Source organism: Corvus cornix, chromosome 1 (genome assembly GCF_000738735.6).
Source record: "Corvus cornix cornix isolate S_Up_H32 chromosome 1, ASM73873v5, whole genome shotgun sequence".
NCBI classification, from domain to species: Eukaryota; Metazoa; Chordata; class Aves; order Passeriformes; family Corvidae; genus Corvus; species Corvus cornix.
This window is the reverse complement of record NC_046332.1, coordinates 48,059,491-48,078,902: the sequence shown is the minus strand read 5'-3', so window position 1 is coordinate 48,078,902 and position 19,412 is coordinate 48,059,491. Positions and strand designations below refer to the sequence as shown.

Here is a 19,412-nt window from a genome sequence, read left to right as displayed (position 1 = left end):
AAAAGCTCTATCTCTGATGTGCCATGTAGAAATAATAGATTCAGCCTTAAAGCATATACAGCTAAAGATGAATAACAAATTTTGGAGAGAACTGTGCATCATCCATGATGACAAACAGAAAGCTAACAGAGTGGAAAGCAGGCAGATCAAAAGTAACCAATGTCCATAGCTCATCTTTAAAGATAAGCCATGGCATTGGAATTTAAGGTATGAATGGATCAGAGCTGACTCAATAGAGAGTAACAGTTTAGTAAATATACCTGTACTACTCGTTTGCTTGCTTTGTACAAGATAAAACAAAAAAGTGCCCTGGGTGGTAAGGGAGGCTGGGAGGCCCAAAATCAGCAGTGACTTCAGGAGGAGGGACATAGCTCTGCAGGCCTCTCTGACCATACTGAGCCAGGTCTTGTGTTGCTAGAGCCACGAATAGCTCGCACACAGGGAGCATTCCAAGTTCCAGGGTCTGCAAATCTGAATTTCTCTCCTTGAAATGAGATTCGTCCATCCAATCACAGGTGTCTAAATGCCCCTGAGACATCTGCATGGCATTGGAGATATCATATGGTCAAACAAGGCGGAGGGGAATCTCCTGGGTTTTCCAAGTCAGCATAAGAAACCTATGGTCACACAACTGAATCCCCCTCAGAGCATCTTCCTTGTGCATTTTACCCAGGCACTATTCTTCATTATGTCTGCAATACAGCTCATCTATCTCATTTGTGATAGGAATCTTTCTTTTGGACAAAGAACTCCCAATACCCTGCAAAATCTTCCACAATGAAAATATGTTTCTTCTCAGAGGATAGTAAGCTGTCCCTCAGTCAAGGCCACCCTATCCAAAAATGTCCTTTCCCAACCAGGCAGTCTCATACTTAACCAGACCTGAGCAGGTGGCCGGAGAGCTGAACCTTTCAAGTTCATTTTATAGGATAAACATGTCATTCTAATGCCTCTGACGTGGCAGTGTTTTGTCCAGTGCATAAGCAGCATCCTGTCTCTGGTACTCACAGGCAGACCTCCAAGGCAGCACAGGTTCACAGTCCTGATTTTTGTTTATGGTACTTTTAAGGACAGAGCTTTGTGGCACAGAAGCCCTGTTTATATTTCAGCTGTTTTAGAAGCCAGGATGTGATATAGAGGTTTCTAATGCCCTTGTGCTGTAGCGAGATCCCCAAGGCTCTTGCAAGGGAAGGGGCTGCACTTGTATTTATTCTGACCACACTGTGACTAACTTCAGAGAGTGCTGAAGGAGCTGACTTTCTCTGAGCAAAGAAAAGCCCATGAGCAAACTGATCTGGTCCAATTAATAGAGAGTTCCCTGCCCTACCTGTGGTTTCTGAATTAAGACCCCAGGAAATACAGATAGTATATGTGTATGTAAATACACTCACAGTTTCACTCCCCTTTTTCTCTGTAAGGATTCTCTATCCTATAGTGCAGTTATTTGCTAACTAGCTTAAAGGGTTCATTCACTGCCAAAGCCTACTTATGGGAGAAGAAAGCAGGTTTATTTGCCCTTGACAAAAGAAGTACATTTAAGTCTAAATGACAATGCATGACTGTTGTGCTATGCAAGGCGAGTCAGTGCCCTCTGAGGAAGCCTTCAGCTCCAGATGGTGCAAGAGCTACATGACAGGGAGGACTACTGATCTGACCTGTAGTCAAGGAGGAACCTCAAATGATGTTGTTGCATTGGGATAGGAGGAGGAGGAGGAGGATGTGAGGTGTCTTCAGAAGAGGAAGTACCTGAGGGCAACATTCAGGGCAGGTGTACCTTATTACAGGTGTACCCAACAGCAGCTCACAACAGGCAAGCACAGATCATGGTGGGCTTTACCTGCGGTGACACTACCCAGTCTAGCACGGTCAGCTGCATTGGGGACCTGGAAAAAAACCATTTTGCTTCTCTGGAAGTAATTTGTGTTCACCATGCAAAGTCTTCACTATATGATTAGCAGCTGTCACCTGCTTTGCAGCTCCTAGAAAGGCCCACCTTCCATCTGCTGATGTGGATGGGTTGATAAGGTGAGCCCAAAATGCCTAGCACCTTGAAAATCCAGTGCTCCTTCAGCTGTCTATGCAAACAGTATCACACTACTGCCAAGGCTGCTCCTTTCATCTCTCCCAGCAGCAGCTTGGGATATTTGTTTGGCATGAAAACATCAGTGCTAAGAGGACTCAGGGATGGAGTGAGTGACATGTTGGGTCTCAAAGTGTGTGTGGAGCAGGTAAATGGGGTAGTGGTGTAGGAAAGAGAAGAGCTTTTTAAGCAGACAGCAATGGGTTTGAGGATGGACAGAAACCAGCAGGGCTGCTGCTGTGCAGGGCACATGTCAGAAATGCCCTGATAGGATGTTTGAAATTAAATTGCTTAGATGGCAACTAATCAATCCTATTGTAAGCAAAACCAAACAGTAATTTCAACTTCTTTTCTTATTGCGTTCTTTCATTTTAACTACCAAATGTACCATTTGGAACATAGAGAAAAAACATTTAACTTGACAGTATCTCTCTAAGCACAGCTAGTTATGAGGCTAGACATTAAAATATTGACAACTGCTAATAAATATATACATATTATTATGAGTAACAAATAGTTTTTAGCAGCTTCATACAGTGGGGTTTATGATGACTAAGATTGGTGCATTCATACCTATAAACACACCTCTATTGCTTCAGGAGAGATACATGTTAGACATTATATTATTTCATACATAATAATTTTTTTCTCCTTCTCTGGAACAGAAATAATTCATAGGCAAGGGGCATAAAAAGGGGCTGTAGCTAGTGATACTAATAGAGCATTCAGAGGCTGCAACTACCCTGAAATGCAGTTTAAGTCACGTTAAGACCACCACTGTACTTCAAAGGAAGAAAAAGCATTTACTTCTCTTCTGTACTATAGAGAAGATTTACATTGTAAAAAAACTGTTGTTTGAGTTCAAAACTTTCAGGCAATGTCCAGTCAGTTTCCTTGCCATAGTATCTGATACCACTGCAAGTTTCAGCACACGCATTTCCCAGTAACTACACTACATTTGAAAGATCTATTAAGGGCAGAGCTCACCACCACCGTGTGCATCGCAGGGCTGTGCACCCGTCACAGAGCTTCTGGCTGGAGAACACCATTTGCTCAGCTTGCGAGCAATGCTCATTAGCACTTGCAAAGTCCTGAGTATGTTCACAGGGTTCAAAAATTATTTGGATTAATAAACCCCAAATCACCTCCCACACACAGCAGTGCAAAGCACAACTGGGTCACTAGATCTCCAGTGTGTGGATTCTTAGTAATTAGAAGTGCACGTTTAAGAGATTAAGTAGCACTATCCAAGGATTCAGAAGGATTTTAAATGCTGAGACATTTATCAGGTCAAATATATATATAACTCTTGATTGTTTTCAGTGATGGATTAAATGCATGCAAAATCTTTATCTAATGTAGTTTCAGCTACAGTTCAAAATGAGGTAGTCTAACAAATGTATTTAGGACAATGAAAAAAAAAATCAATCCACGTGTGAAAACAGGACCAAAGGCTTTATTCAGAATCCTTTGAAGAAAAGTCTCCTGTGTTTTTTAATCAGCAGTGTGCTGGTGCAAGTGCTGCGTGTTCATAAAGCATTAGTACACCCTTTCTTGCACTGGGGTCCCTCTGGCATTGGGCAGGTTAAGAAATTGCTGGTATCGAATTAATTCATTGATTTCCACTGGTAGCAAAGTTACTGCATCTTAAATTACACATAAACTATTCCAATAGAGCAGAGAAGAAAATTAATAAATGTATCTTATTAAAAAAAAGAAAAACACCAAATCACAAAAAAATCCCCAAACAAACAATAAAAAGTAAACATGCATGAGAAATTCCAAAAGTAAGATGTATAGATAAGCTGAATAACAATTAGAATATTTTAATATTTTTAAACCAGATAGATAAGTATGTGTTTACTCAATGTGGCTGAGATGTGCTGTGCTTCAGCAAACATCATATAGCTAAGGAGAAGGCTGAACATCTTAATGTACTCACTACTACACGATAATTAAGAAGAAATAATTTGCTGCAATTGCAGCTCATGCCGGGCAACCTCCCCTACAACCTCATTTTAGAGATACTTGTAGTTTTACTTTATGGAGCTGGTGCAGTGAGCTCTGGTTGGAGCAAACAGAATATACCAGCTCTTCTTTTTTAAAACGCTCTGGTTTTCTTCTCTAATCCATCAATAAAAGGCACAAATTTGCTCTGAATAGAACTTAAACTTGGATGCCCATCTCCATTTACAGAAGGTTTTGAAGCTGATAGGGAAGAGGATAAAGCCCATTTTGAATTGTCATACCTTCAACCTGCAAGAGACCAGAGCTGTAGGAGTTCAGCTGGGTGAACGCCATACCAAGAGCAGTCTGCACATAAAGGAGAAGAGGCACTGCTACATCTCATACTTTGCAAGAAAAAGGACCACTTTCTGGGGGCAGTCCAGATCTTTTAGTGATTCCACATGGTACATTTCTCCAAGGAAAGGATTGCAAAGTAGTGTGTTTGCCAGTCTTTGCAAGGACTGGCCAGGGAGTTTGGGTCTTGGGTCATCTTCCTAGCTCTGCCTGTTCTCTGACTGGTATCCTTAGGCAAGTTCATTTCAACTCTGAAAGATTCAATTTCCTTGGCCTTGATGGGTGATTGACTTCCATTATGAAAAGTTTTATGAAGTGGGATTTATATTAGCTTTCTATAACTAGTCTAGGTCAGGGAAGTGCACTCAGACAAAGTAGAAGTCCAAAGGTAAGGAACAGAAAATTACCAGAGGTCTTTGAAAGTATGGCATAGGAAAAAGTTGAAGCCCTTGGATTGATTCATTTCTATGGAAGGGAAATGAGATGAGACATGACAGGAGTCTTCAAATATGTATTAGGCAGAAACAATTCTCCACGTGTGTATTGGGCAGAAGCAATTCTCTGCATCCTCTGCAGATAGAACAAGACAAGCAGGTATAAACTCTTGCAAGAGAAATATAGGTTAGACGTCATAAATTATTTTCAAAAAATATAAAAGAAACAAGCTTCCTAGTCAAGGTCCATCCTTTACGCTTGTGATAAACAACAGTGGAGAAAATCTGCCCCAAATCATGCTTAGTATTACTAATCATCTGTCAAGAGCAAGGATTTCTCATTATGCTGCCCTGTTTTCAGTGACCCTACATCTCTGATCTCCCTGAGAATGTTTGTGAAATTCCTTACATATATTCATTACCATTTCTTAATGGAAAAAGTATCTATTATCAAATATGGTCTTTTCTGGCTGCATTCTGGCTATATTTTTAGTTGTGCACTAGACTGTAATACACATTAGGACCACATTTCTAGACTCATGTCTTGTGGTCTATATGAAAGTACCTTTAATGTCTAACTTCCCTCTTTGCGTTTTTTGATTAGCTTGTTCTAATTTCCCTGCAGCTCACACGACACAGTTCTCTCTTTTCCCTGCACAGTTTTAACAGAGAGGCAGCTCGGCTGCTGGTTCTGTAAAAAAGTCACCCATGGGACTAACTGAGCTCCAAGAAACTGTTTCATAAATTTGAATACTTTGATATGATAAATGCCAAAGCCAGCTTTACAGAGATGAAGGACTATATCTACTTCACTGCTGAAACACACCCATGGAAGTTCTCCCTCAACTCAGGAAGTCTGGAGGGGACATCATTGCATCATATAAAAGCATAAATGTTCCCAAAACTTTCCCCAAGGAAGCAGAGCTTTGTTCCACTGGAGCTGAGAACAAGGAGCTAAGTGTGACATTTGTGTCAGAATACTTCAAACACAGTCTTGAAGCATTATCATGCTCCCCCTGACATGGCTTTGGTGAACTTCTCTTCCAGTGCATTGTTCCCACAGCTGGTGGTCATTTTCCCTGTTGTGGTCCCAGAAAGCCCATCTCTGGGTCTAAGACCAATTATCCTGGGACACAGCAGAGAGAGCTGGAGGCACCTGGGCTTCAAATATCCCACATAAACCCTCCAATACGCTCCAAGATGGCTCATGTGAGAGCTCAGCCTTTTCACAAGCCAGTGATAACAACACTTGCCTGCCTCCCAACAGTTTTCTAAAAGAAAACAAATTGTCATTTACCAACAGCTTTCAACAGAAATTTCTTTACAAGTATCAAGGTATTAAACTGCACTTAAGAGTCAAAAAATTGACTGAAAAACAGGTTTGTCCACCAAAAAGAAAGGTTTCTGTGTCTAGCCATATCAGGCAGCACAGAAATGTTAAAATCTGTCCCCACACTGCATCCCTTCAGCCAGCAGGAAAGTGCAGGCAATTTGTACAGAATCGGTGGAGCTGGCACTAACACTACCACGTGGAGAGGCTCTCCATATTTCTGCTAACTGGAGCTCTTTATGCAGCTGTAAATAGATTAACCTTCAAGTGTCTAATAATCTGTTGTGGGGGCTTTTTTAAACAAAACTGAGATATTTGAAAATGTAGGTTGTTTATTATCTGCTGTTGATGGAGTTCCCACTTGCAGTCACAGTGGAAACACCTTGTTCCCAAGTTCCCTGGATGATATGAATTCCCAGCTGGTGCTGCAGCAGACTGCTGGAGACCTCTCCTTCCAAGGTATATGGCACTGACTAGACCTTATGAAGCCAATGAAAACAATTATTCAAGTTAGTATGAGTGCAAGTGATCCCTAAGCCATTAATTACTCCCTCTACTTGTACTGTTTAATTCCCATGCATCACTCTGAGTTCTTGGAGAGTTTGTCTTGAAGTCCTGTGCTGAAAACCCCCATGACTCATGGACAGTTTAGAACTCCTGATGCAGGGTGGGTGCCAGGGCCACCCCCAGCTAAGCCAACCCTTTCCATCTCTCAGCCCTTGCAGATTGCTCTGAAAATTTTTTTACCATGTATCCATTTCCTTTGAATCACTATCAGAAAAATTACTTCATCTCCAGGACTATACTGCAAAAGAAGAAGGGAGGTATAAAACCTAAAGCCCCCCAGCCCTTACCAGTTGAACAGTAATTTTTATGATGTGATTTGTTCCCATATCTTTGCGAAAATGTTGCCAGAGCTGAATAGTTAAAAATCTGGTAAGCAGGATAGAATGCAACAAAAGTCCAAGGTCAACTGGCTAATTTATCTCCAGATCTGCAAACTAATGCTGAAGAGAAGCTAAATTTAAATAAGTTTATTCTAAGTGTAACCAAAATTCCATAAATAAATACCACTTGATATGCAGGAATATGCACTACATATTGGGGGGACATAAAACATACTAAGTGCTGTACTGACCTAGTTTATTTTACTGCAAGAGGCTCCTACATCTCGTGTCCCACTCTCAAGGCAAAACTGTATTAATATTATTGGGTCCAATGCCAAGCCAAGGACAGGGATCAAGAAGGTTGAGAGTTTTGGTTCTTGGCTGTGCTCTTGGTACAGCGGGACCCCCAGATTCCGAGTGCTGCAGCTGCATGAGGTGAAATGTCTGAGGGTACCAGCAGCCGGCTCCTGGCCCCCACAATCACAGGAAGAGGCAGCAGCATCTTGTTAGCCACAGGTAGAATTTGTGCATGCTCACAGGGCTAATGTGACTGAGCGCATTATCCACCACAATTGGTTCATCCAGCCCTAGCTGCCAATGTGAGATGCCAGCACACCCAGCCTGACTCCAAGTGACAGGGCATTATGTCAAGCAGTGGGAGGAAGGTACAAAAAATTCAGAAATCCAAGTCTGGGGAAAACCCTGACTTCTTTACAACCCACCCAGTGAAAAACATCTAAAAACTCAAACAGAGCTTCCTTTCCCAAAAAAACTTCCCTCTAAAAAACCTATACAGTGAGGTAAACTTTCAAACAAGCATGCAGTATTTTCCTGGAAGCATTATCAAAACTAATTACATATACATTTCATTAGTTCATTAAAAACTGCAAAAAAAGCAGGGTGAAGCTTTGTGTCTGCTGTAGTAGAGGCAAATGTTACCACAATTCTTATTGAACACCAGTCTTCCGAATCATCACTGGGTGCCAAGCGAGTGAGTGGGCAGCACCAGTAAGAGAGGGAGTCCCTTGTCTAAAGCCATGGGAGAACACAGCAAAACAGAGAGTGCACAGGCATGTTGGAATCAAACACTAACAGAATGACCACATTTTAAGGACGATTAATAGGCATTATAATGTATATTAGCAGGATAATCACTCCAAATATCTGGCTATATGGTCAGGGGAGAAGTCATAAATGGACCTTGCTGCTTTGCTTCAACCCTGCCAAGATGCTTTCTGGCACCCTGGCTAAGGGCAGAAACCATCTTATGACAGCTGCCGAGATACCACTTAGGGAAACATTTGCCATCAACCCAGTTAAAAAGAAAAACAAAATCAAAAATTACAGTTATGAAACCATGGGCTCCATGAAAAAGCCAGTCTGATTTAAAATACACCAATCTTTGATGGTTTAGATTAGTTTTACTAGTTGGGCTTTTTTTTGCAACATGATAGCTGCCATGCTTCAAAGTGGGGAATACCAAATGAATCATAGCTGCAAATTGTTTACCATGACGGTCCACAGTTTAATCTTCCAGCTGTGACTGATAACAAGCTTCTATCACTCAGTGAGCTGCTTGGAGGCTTTTTCAATTAATCTGAATTTTTTATCTGCAGGTACTTCTGATTCACACAATGGGTAGAGAGATGATAATTCAGGAGTGCACACATTCCCTGAAGCCACCACGACTGCACTCCCGAGCAGGACTGTTGGTAAGCCATGCATAATTCAGTACATTTCTTAGAGCAGCTATCGCTTTGCCAAAGAAGTGGGACTGACTTGTGTGCACAAGAGACAGTTTCTTAGCATCAGCTTTTTCGAGTTTTCTTGCACCTTTTTTTCAGGTTTAAGCTTTTTTAAACGACACCTTTTTAAACTACATCTTAGACATTTTTAGAACATGCTTCCAAACTATTCTTTGGAAGGCATACAGAGACCATGACGCTACCTCTTATTCTTCTTTCCCACACAGCTTGACAGTGTACAGGCCTGTTCTGTATCTAAATTTACAAGCTGTGACAAGTGATAAATATCCTAATTCCAAAACACTATTGTGTACCTCAGAGACAATTAAAATTCCTTAGATACCTAGATGCAGTACATAATACATTTAGTCAACATTACAACATGTCAGAGAAAGAATGTTTTATCCCAGGACACATCCAAGCATCTAAAAATAGGCCTTCAGTTTAAATAGAAGTATCATAATAACATTCATTGGGAAATCCCCTTTCCTCAGATTACAAAAGTAGTATTAATTTGTAGATTGTCTCATGTGCAGTAAGAACTGAGCAGAAGAGTTTATCAAAAGCATCAAATAAACTGTATATTCTTTTTTAAGGAGAAAAATTATGGTTAAAACGGATGCATTTTTAATTCTCTTGTTTAAACACAAAAAATCACACCATATACTTGAGGGCACAGACTGAACTCCAGCCCACACTATTCCATACAGTTTAGCAGCAGGGGAAGACAATACAAGGGTTTCGCAGGTTTGGCCATAAGATGTTTTGATTGAGACATACCATTTTACTCAAAACTCATCATTCCTCACTCAGTTTTGTTTAGTTTCTCTGGAGGTTGTGCACACCTTTCCAGGAACGGCTGGCAGGAGCACAGTATAACTGCAGTGTGTGATAGATGGGAACTTAACCACTGACTAGACTTCAGTATTACGCTATCAGGGCACCAGAAATGCACACTATTTCTGAGATGCATGGCACTGGTAGGAGACAACTCACTCCTTCGTTTACTGTATTGCATCTCTGCTTTTAGTGGTGAGGTAGAAGGGTGTCTCCTGACTCTTCTCTGCCAGTTAGAAGCTATATTCTTTCTTTGTGATTGTTGAATTAAGGATTATAATGGAATTTGTAGTCTTTGGGAGGCTTGCTTTAAATAAGAAAACAAATAGAAAAGACTGGTGTCATGTTCAGCTGGAGAAAGGTTTGTGACATGCAAAAACTAACTGGTCTGGCCTTGTTTTGTGTCACCAAGGTCCACTGTGCAGCATTAGTGCTGCTACAAGTTGCTGCTGCCATCAGTCCACCAGCTGGCCAGTGTAGGCATCATCTCCAGAGCATTCTGGTTAAAAGTTTTTACCTTTTTACATAGAAACACACGCTGCTCAACGCCTAATGGTCCAATCCAGATAGTGTGCACTAAAATAACAGAGTACCCTTATGACTGCTTGGTGAATCAGCACACAGTGAGTGACATGCCCCATTCTGAGACAAACCCCGCCAATGCACGATCTGGTGTCGAGGTTTATATGGGAACACTGCCAGCTCTTCCGAGGAAGTCCAGTTCCCACCTCTGAAACAGAGCACTTTATTCTCTCATCTTAAGTGTTCATATTTCTGCAGAAGTATTTCTGACTGTGCAGCCTTCTATGGAAGTAGTGATGGCAACTTACACTGTGTCAAGAGAGATGAGCAGATCTTGAAGTTGGGAAGAGCATAAATTGAAGATTTACACCATGTAGCCCAGCTTGATTCCTTGCCATAGGGAACAGAGAGTCAAAGGCTTGTTTGTAAACTACAGAAATGCCAGCAGCTTTCTCCTCCAGCCACATTAATGCCACAGGTAGACCCCTAAAGCTGCCACATGGGAAGCCTTGGGCTCATCTCCAAGGGACTGAACGTCTGCTACTGCTGATGGTGGTATCACTGATGTCTCGTGTGCCAACAGCCCACAGTTTCTGATAACTCCCACCCTGGAGGAAAATACTGTGCAATTGTTCCTGTTATATTCAGCTTAGTGTTCTGGGTTGGAGGGTCTAAGGCTGTCATTTTTCTGCCAGCGGTGGTTTTACTTATTTCGGACCTCAGTCAGCTTTCTTCTAGCATTTAAATTAGCTTTGGAAATCCTAAGTTGAAAGCCTGTGGTCTTACCCCTGTCACAAGATGAAGAACCACAACATTCTGAGCTGTTTACATCCTCGTGTAATCTTGTCCAGGTCTCTAGAGATTGTCAAGCAGCAAGCTGGAAGGAAAGGCTGTTTAAACTGCAATTTTCAAGTTCTTGGATCACAATTAACAGACCCGTGGCAATAATGAAAGCTGCAAAAGATGCTGTTCCTTCTTTTATTTCAGATATTCTCAAGAGCATCTGGAAGACTTACATCAATGACCTCAATTTTAACCTGTTTGGACTAGTCTAGTGTGACGGAAAAAACGTTACAAGTGATATTCCAGCCCAAAATCTACATGGAAAAAGTTTTTCCTCTTAAAATAGTGCTGCACTCTTTTGGCTGTAACACTTCTCACGCTACTAAATTAGAATTCACAAGTCTTCTGCAGGATTCCTAATGGGATCAAAGATTAGAAACATCTTTGAAGTTTGTCTTCCTTTGCTCCACTGTTAATACATACCTGCACTAATCCACCATGGATCTCCTCAACTCATCAGTCACTCTGCCTGCCAAAAGGGACAGTGTACAGGCTTTTTCCAAATTCCCATTTGTTTGTGTTCATTATCCACACTTCATTTTGCAAGAGCATACCATTTTGTCAATTGATTTTTCACGTTCTATAACGAGGACAGTTTTGTTTTCTGAAACCTTTTGCTCTAAATGTGATTTGCCAGTAATATTTACAGTACTTATAACATTGGTCCTGTTTATTGCTGGTAAGGCAACTGGATTGAACCGTGTGTGTGACAAATTCACAACATTTTATTTTTGACTACAGCTATTAATAATATGATTGCAAGGAGATCATCTCAGTCTCACTTTTTAAATTTGGTCCTTGTTGAAAGAGATCAAAGAAACACTGAACCTCAAGCTTATTTTCTTCTTGTTTAGGAAAACAAGCTAACAGCCTTGCTGACACTAAGTTAAGATCACACAAGGGAAAACATAATTTTAAAAAATCCTTTCAAAATTTACGTAACTCAAAACTGTGACACAAGTATTTTTCTTTGTCTCACTGTGACTCAAAGTTGGCTCCTAACTACCATATCAAACTTCTTGTATCTTTAAATTAATACTTATTTTTGAAAAAAAAGTTATATTTGGAAGAAAGCCTATTACTATAGAGTCTGTAATGATTTTTGTCACTGAAAGTAATTGGTTCAGTCAGGCCAACTGTTTGATTTACTTAAAGATTTCAAAGCCAGAATGCCTCACTGTGCTCACTGGCTTCAACCTCACAGACAATACAAAATGCAGAACTGAACCAGAAGCAATATGTGGTGCTTTTTGAAGATGCATCTTTGTGGAGTTGAATGCATCTAGATTACCACAGGCTTGAATTTCAGAAAGCCCAAAATCTGCAGATGAAGTCAATGGAATACTCCAGTGATAAGCCCCATAGCTAGACATCCAGAATTAACCCTTTTTAAATATTGATTTATAAACTGAAATGAAATGCATGAGAGGGACATGGTGAAGCAGAAAGTTTCTCAAAAGTCCTGCAAGGTCATACTTCATTAGTGGCAGACTATGAAGATTTTAACTGTGATTCCATTAGAAGGCAAGGGGAAAAAAAAGAAAAAAAATAGAAAAAGAAAAGAAAAAAGAAAAAGAGAAACAGATGAGCTCTCATTTCTTCAAAGCTTTATTCCTTAATTTTTCTCTGGGCTAAATTAAAAGATTAATCCATTTCAATGAATACCCACAGGGTTCACTTCTAAACGAGTATTTCCTCCCTCAACAGATAGAATAGGAAGATTAGAGTATGAAAAGGAGACGATTTATAGAGAGTTTTCTGGTCTTCAGAGGGGTTTTAATTTGGATGTGACAGACATGTTCCAGCTGCTGCTTGCCTTCATATTTTCAAAAGGACATTTTAAGTGCCACCGTTCCAAGTGTTGAGTGTCCCCAGAAAGATGAGTGTTGTGCTTGTGCCTGTTACTGGCTCTGGACTGACTGAGGGTTTTCCCCAGACTGTAAAATTCACACTCCACCATCAGCTCTCTTCTTCCTCACGCCTCTCTCACATTGCTATCAGTGGGGATACCCTTCAGGATCACTGAAGACTAGACTTTTTAGAAACTGCGATATAAAGATTGAAAAAAAAAAGTAGTTATTTTAGAAATGGCTTCACTGCTTTCTTTGTATCCTTCTAACAACTTAATGAAGTTCATCATAATGCAATAAATAAAGTAGTCATGATCTCCTATTGACCAGGGAAGCACAAAATCAGCCATAGGACATATTTAAAATAAAGAAGGCATTGATGAAACCTCCCAGTATAGAGGCACCAAGCAGGCTGCCACAGTTCACGACACTGATCACTGAACCAACATCTTCCCACAGAGTTAAAGAACAGAGAAACCTTGGGTGTCTGTAATGGGAATAATCTAATCCTGGGGCAGTGCACTGCCTTCTCCAGTGAAACTGGTGTCTGGCAGCCTGGTGTGCAAGTGGTTTGAACTACTTTTTACCCTCTGCAGATTAAACACTAAGAGTTGCCGTGACTAAATTAGGTGCACATAATCAGTCAAATAATCCTGTGTGGAAATGGGCCAGGAAAGAGGATTTGTCACTATCTGTTTCTTCCTTGTCCCGTTACCCAATACATGTGCAAACATTTGTACTCTCCCACCCCATTTTACGGACAGGAAAGCGAGGTGGATATTGAAGCCACTTTTTAAAAACCAGACAGAGATAAGTGCCAAAAACTGGAACTAGAGCTGCCAGGTCTGAGCCAGGACAATTTTAGAACACAGACACAGAATCTCCCAGACCGGACTTCTTACACTAAAACCGCAGATTTTATATGGCACTTTATAACAATAACAAACATGATGATTAAGCACTCGAGTTGAGCTGGCACGAGAGCTTGGCAAAACTCTTTCAACAGTTCTTTGCTCATAAAAAGCAAGCTTTGCAGAATTCAGAGTTTCACGGATTTATTCAGTTTTGACAAAATTAACCTCAGCAAATCTGAAAACCCTTTAAATATTTCAGGTTGGCATCTTCATATAAAAGTAGTTCTGCATTTCCAAACCAGGTTGATCTTCCTGCCTCTACTTATTCATTACAAGGGGTGGTGAAGATCCTCCCAGTGTGGAACTGCTCCCCTCTGCTGTGTGTTCTGATGGGCAGGGGAAGAGGTAACAATGGAGATAGCAAAAACATTATCTAAACTTGTAAAATAGTATCACATTTAAAATATTACTGCAAGCACCATATCTAAAACCCCCTGAAATTAATAGACAACTTACACAACTTATACTTCAGTACTGTTGTTTCAATCTCTGCCATCAGAGAGAAACCTCTCTGCCTACACTCCCAAGCCATTCTTTGAATGTTTTTTCCCCCATCATTAGGAACTAGAGTATGAAAAGTAAATGCTGCTAAGTAAAGGCAGCTAAAATGTCTTATAGCCCTTGCTCTTCCTGGCTGGCATACTGCACTTTTCCAGATGCTTCACCCCACTAAGCTGAGAATGTTAATACTGTTCTATTTCAGTCCTATTCACAGTGAAAAGATGGCATAAAGTGATTCTTCTATCAAGGCATTAATATCAGAACAAGGTCAGAAGGGAAAAAACCCCTGAATTTATCATGTAGAAAACTGAACAGAAAATCTGTCATAGAAATATGATTGGAATTAATTTTCATGCAGTAAATTCTTTGTATTTACATAACACTTACGTATTTAAGAACAATTGTTATACCTGTCTACCATGAGACAATTTTGAACGTTCTACCCATTTTGGAGAAAATTAGGCATCTATTCAAGGCTCCTGTGCTCACTTTAATTTCCTCATTTCTCCGCCCACCTGAATCTGACACTTTGACATTTTTGCTTGGTAGAATGGAAATTCAACATTTAGCAAGGCCAGGCAATACAAGGTCAAAAACCAGTGGGAAATATATATATTGAAGAAAGGATCATGGAGGCTTACATCAATAAAGCATGCAGTTTCATTTTTCTGTGATTTTTAACAAAACAATAGCTGTCGTGAGATACTAAAACAAGTTTTGAAATATTCATCACCATTTTCTTGTTCAGTCTCAAAATAAATTGCTTCAGCATTCAGAGCGGTGGGTAGGTACTGAATAGCATTATGTCTTAGTCTAGCACGTTGACGGAGAACTGCCTCTAACACCGTGCTATTGTTCTATTTAAAGACTCTTAAGCAACAGGGATTTCATCACTTCACTTGGAAGATTATTTAAGAGACTAGTAGACCTTATGAATATGAAGTATTTCCCGATATTACACCGACATTCTTCCATTTCCTGAACTCATAGCAATTAGCATACCTTAACTCATTCTAAACAATCCACCCTTCTTCCAGTCCTCCACACATCAAATTCTTCCACAGTGCCTCACAAACTCTTTCCCACATGGTACTTACAGCATGTTGGAGTCTATTCTGATGAAGTACATGAAGCTAATTATGTGAGCAGGACATTCAGCTGATCACTCAAAATGCAGATACAAGCAAGTGAGAGAACTCTAAGCCCCTCAAACCAGTAAAACACAAGGTACAATCCGAGCATCATGTTACCTCACTGCAGAATCACAAGATAATACTGGGAACCACATCCCACAACTGTGGGCCTTTGGTGGATGCTGTGAACCTCTCATGCAAATTTTATTGGGGCAGACACAGGGAAAGCTTCCACACAGGGCATTTAAAATTCCAAGGGAAAATACACAGTTAGGTACTTTGTTATAAGTTGTTTAAATTGGAAGTTTTTCTTTATGTTTACACAATTGTTTCTCTCCCCTCCAAATCATAGTGGTTTCAACCTTAACATGACTGTCTAGTCATTCACTTTTTCTCATATTTTGCAGAATACATTCACACTCCTTAGACTGAAGTATCTCAGTTTTCAATTCTAGTCAATTTAGACCGTAAACAAGCAAAAAGTTTCTAGACATACAAAACTCCCTTTTTTCTAAATAAAGAATAATGGTTTAAAATATCAGACATTTTTGAAAACCTCCAAAGTAGTACACCAGAGATAGGGCTAAATTTTTCAGGTAATCTTGAACAAAATATTAGCAGACAAACCTATCTGTGGCACAGAACAGATCTGTGGAGTACTGATAGCAGGGCCTGGAGCTGAGCCTCAGCCTGGGCTTCCCCAGACGTCCCATAGCTGTCAGGCCATGTGGCTTTGCTCAAGCAGAAAACCTCACCTGGGCCTCGCTGCACTGTAGTATAGAGCTGCCCTGATGTGGGAAACCATGAGATGAGAGGTGTGGAAGTGGCAGGGGGAGCTGCAGGCTCCACACTGAATGCAGAGGAACATTAGCAGCAACAAGGAATGGACACACCACAGCTCCTCACCTCCATTGGTACAACGACCTCTCACTGCCTCCACTTCTCTGAGTTGTTTGATTCAACCACAACTACCCCTGTCATCCATATCAAATGAAGAGATCACCACCTTGAACCGTTTAACCATTTCATCTTGAGCAGGGCAGCACAGGCAGTAGTGATCCATGGTGAGCTCCCCTGATCCACCCTAGAACCCAGCTTTGAAATGGAGTGGGTTTTGGCTTCTGACATTGCACCCCACCTTCTTCAGCAAGGTGAGAAGCTGCCTTATGTGCCACCATCATCATGAATGAGCTTTGCAGACCTTGGCTTCCCTGTGAGCAAACCACAAATTACACCTAGGCACCAAGAAGTGGATTTTTAATGGCCAAAACAGACTAGTGACCCTGACTTGCAGGTCGGTTCCCTACCACAAAAGCTGGTGAGATGTTGAGAAGTTTGGTTACCAGAGCTGCCCCTTCAGTCTCAACACAAAATTGGGCAGGACTTCATAGGAGCAGAGCCCCATTATGACTGATCCTGAGTAGCAGCTTGTGGCAAGACTGTCACAGTTGGCGTGTTATTGGCAAACAGCAGCCTGGCTTATACCCATCCTGGGATGGAACTCCAGGGAAGACATGAGGACAAGCAGACAAGTGCTGAGCAGTCTGTCCTGTCTCACCATGAGAAAAGAGTATAGTCCCACTGCTTCAAATCCATTTAATTGAATCAATCTGAATATGCGCAGTATCTCCAGGAAGTCAACCAAGAAGCACAGCACAGGCTCTGTGCACATCCAGGCTTACTGCTTTCAGAGGGGTCACAGGAAGGGGGGAAGTCTGGTGAAGAACAAAGCTGCCACATCACAGCTCCATTAACAAATTTCCCCTCAACACAAACATCACGTCTCCTTACTCTAAACAAGTGGGGTTTTACTCCCTAGGCAGAGACACTCATTGGGACTTCTGAAAAGAAATCTGTTTAGGAAGGACTAGCACCACAAGACATCTGGCAGAGGAGAGAAAAGCAAGAACAGGATCTCACCAGGGCCCCTTAAAAAATCACTGTTTATCCTAAAACGCTCCGTCCCTAAAATAAACCAGTGTTTTCCTCTCACCTAGCCATAGTCATTGGCTTTCTAGTAACCTACAATATGTCATGATTTTGAAATGAGCCCCTCAATTTACAACAGTAGCAGCTCCTCTATTTATAACAAATGCACTTGTAAAATGTTATCAACTACTTCTGTCTCCCTTACACACAGAGAAGCTGCTTAAATAGAAAATTGTGTTATGTATGTTTGAAGACTTCTAAAGGTAGATAATTTTGCATTTTCTACCCTACCGAGCTAGGAAATTAACAGTAAAACTTTTTCCTGCCCTCTAGGAAACCTGATTTAGTCAAAGATATGATCACAGGTAGTAGCTACAGAATCAGCTATTTATTTAATTTAAATAAACCATTCTTCCAGCAGGTAGTGAAGGGAAGAAATAATATGTCATGCTAAGATTCCTGAGCCAGTACTTCTTCCCTACATCCTTTCTGTGCATGTTGAAGTGCACTGCTGCTCTGTGTTAAATAAGCTGCAGTAGAATGGAAAGCAACTAATTTGTGCTCCCTGGGTGCTGGGCAACTAATTTAACTCTTGCTGGCACATAGACAATAAATAGGAAAAGATGGTACAGTTTCATACAGATAACATTTCCATGAAAGTTAATAAAAAACAAGTAAGGAAACATTTTTTCTTCCTACCTATCTGCCCCATGAACAGCTGTGTTGCCTTAAATCCAAAGGAAGCTAGGTGTCACCTCGTGTGATGACTTACCGAGGCCTGGCACCCTAAACACCAGATGTGCCCTCACCTGCTTGGCAACACACCTTCTCCTTCCGTCACCCTTATCCAAGAGGAAGCACTATCCTTTTGGAACTAAAGAAAAGTAAAAAACTTCTGGGCTGGACAGCTTTGCGTGTCACAGGAGCCACATGAGAGAGGTGACCCTTGGGAGGGGCTCATTCTTTTGCTCTCACATGGAGGTGGAGAGAAACTAGACAACATCTTAGATGAGTTACCTAACTTTGCAGCAAGAGCAAAGTTATAGGTGCTGTTTTTCATCAGGTGATGGGCTGAGCTCATCTCTACATGAATTCGTACAAGCAGAACACTTCCCCTGGGTAATTTTCATACCGATCAAAACTGATCTTGTAGTGTGCACAAGCTGGTCACAACATCCTGATCCCAACATTAAAGAGCAGTACCATCTTCAGCTGAGTCAGATGAAACCAAATGCTTCCACGTCCTGCCAGTGACTGGAATATGGTTTCAGTTTTTATGGGCCTAATGTACAAAGATAATATAAAAGCACACCAGAATATATAAATGAAATCAACTTCTTTTAAGAAGACTGAAGAATCTTTCTGTGCCTGAGATTACTAAAGTTTCTTCCACAGTTTTTTTAATAGAAATTAATTGACTCAAATTCGACAGCTTGGAGCATATTGCTTTTCAATTTGTATGAACCTGCATACACCCAGTGTGTTCAAGGATAGTGTTGTACCTACAGATGTCATTTCATTCAGATTCCCACCTGAAATTGCTAAACAACAAATTTATTTGCAGAAATGTAGTTTAGATCTAATCAGATATCAGGTAATTCTGTCCCTAACACAGGTTTTATATAACTAAAGACTAAAAGATTACAACACCAGATAAAAGTTTTCCAAAGGCATAAATGTAGGGTAAAAGCACAAAGCAAAAGAGGTTGACTAACCATAAAGTAAAGCTTATTAGGAAATAACCAAAAATGAGTGATCAGTCCCACAGTAAAACACGCTACAAACATGTTTGGGGGCATTGGAAAAGTTAAAAGCCCCTGCTGACATTAGTCTTTTGCATTTCAATCACCCCATGTAAAGGGGAAAGAGAAAATCTTTAGGGTTTTGAACGATATTAACTGTTTTTATTTTAATTAATTTCAAATTAATATTAACAGTGAAAGATTTAGGAGCCTGCAGATCTTGTCTCCTCTGCTGCCTCATATCACCTGGTGGCCCTGTCTGCACCCCTCCTGGGCTGATACCACTTGCTTTGATATTGACACAGTTCAGGCTCAATCCAGTCTTCAGAGAAAAATGGGCATGAAAATCCCTCAAACCCCCTTT

The 19,412-nt window shown here is 40.8% G+C and overlaps 1 protein-coding gene across 4 annotated transcripts in view; it reads right to left on the bottom strand.

The window, feature by feature from the left end:
- MTUS2 (microtubule associated scaffold protein 2) overlaps positions 1 to 19,412 on the bottom strand; it is a 269,885-nt gene that overhangs the window by 130,193 nt on the left and 120,280 nt on the right. The window lies entirely within an intron of this gene.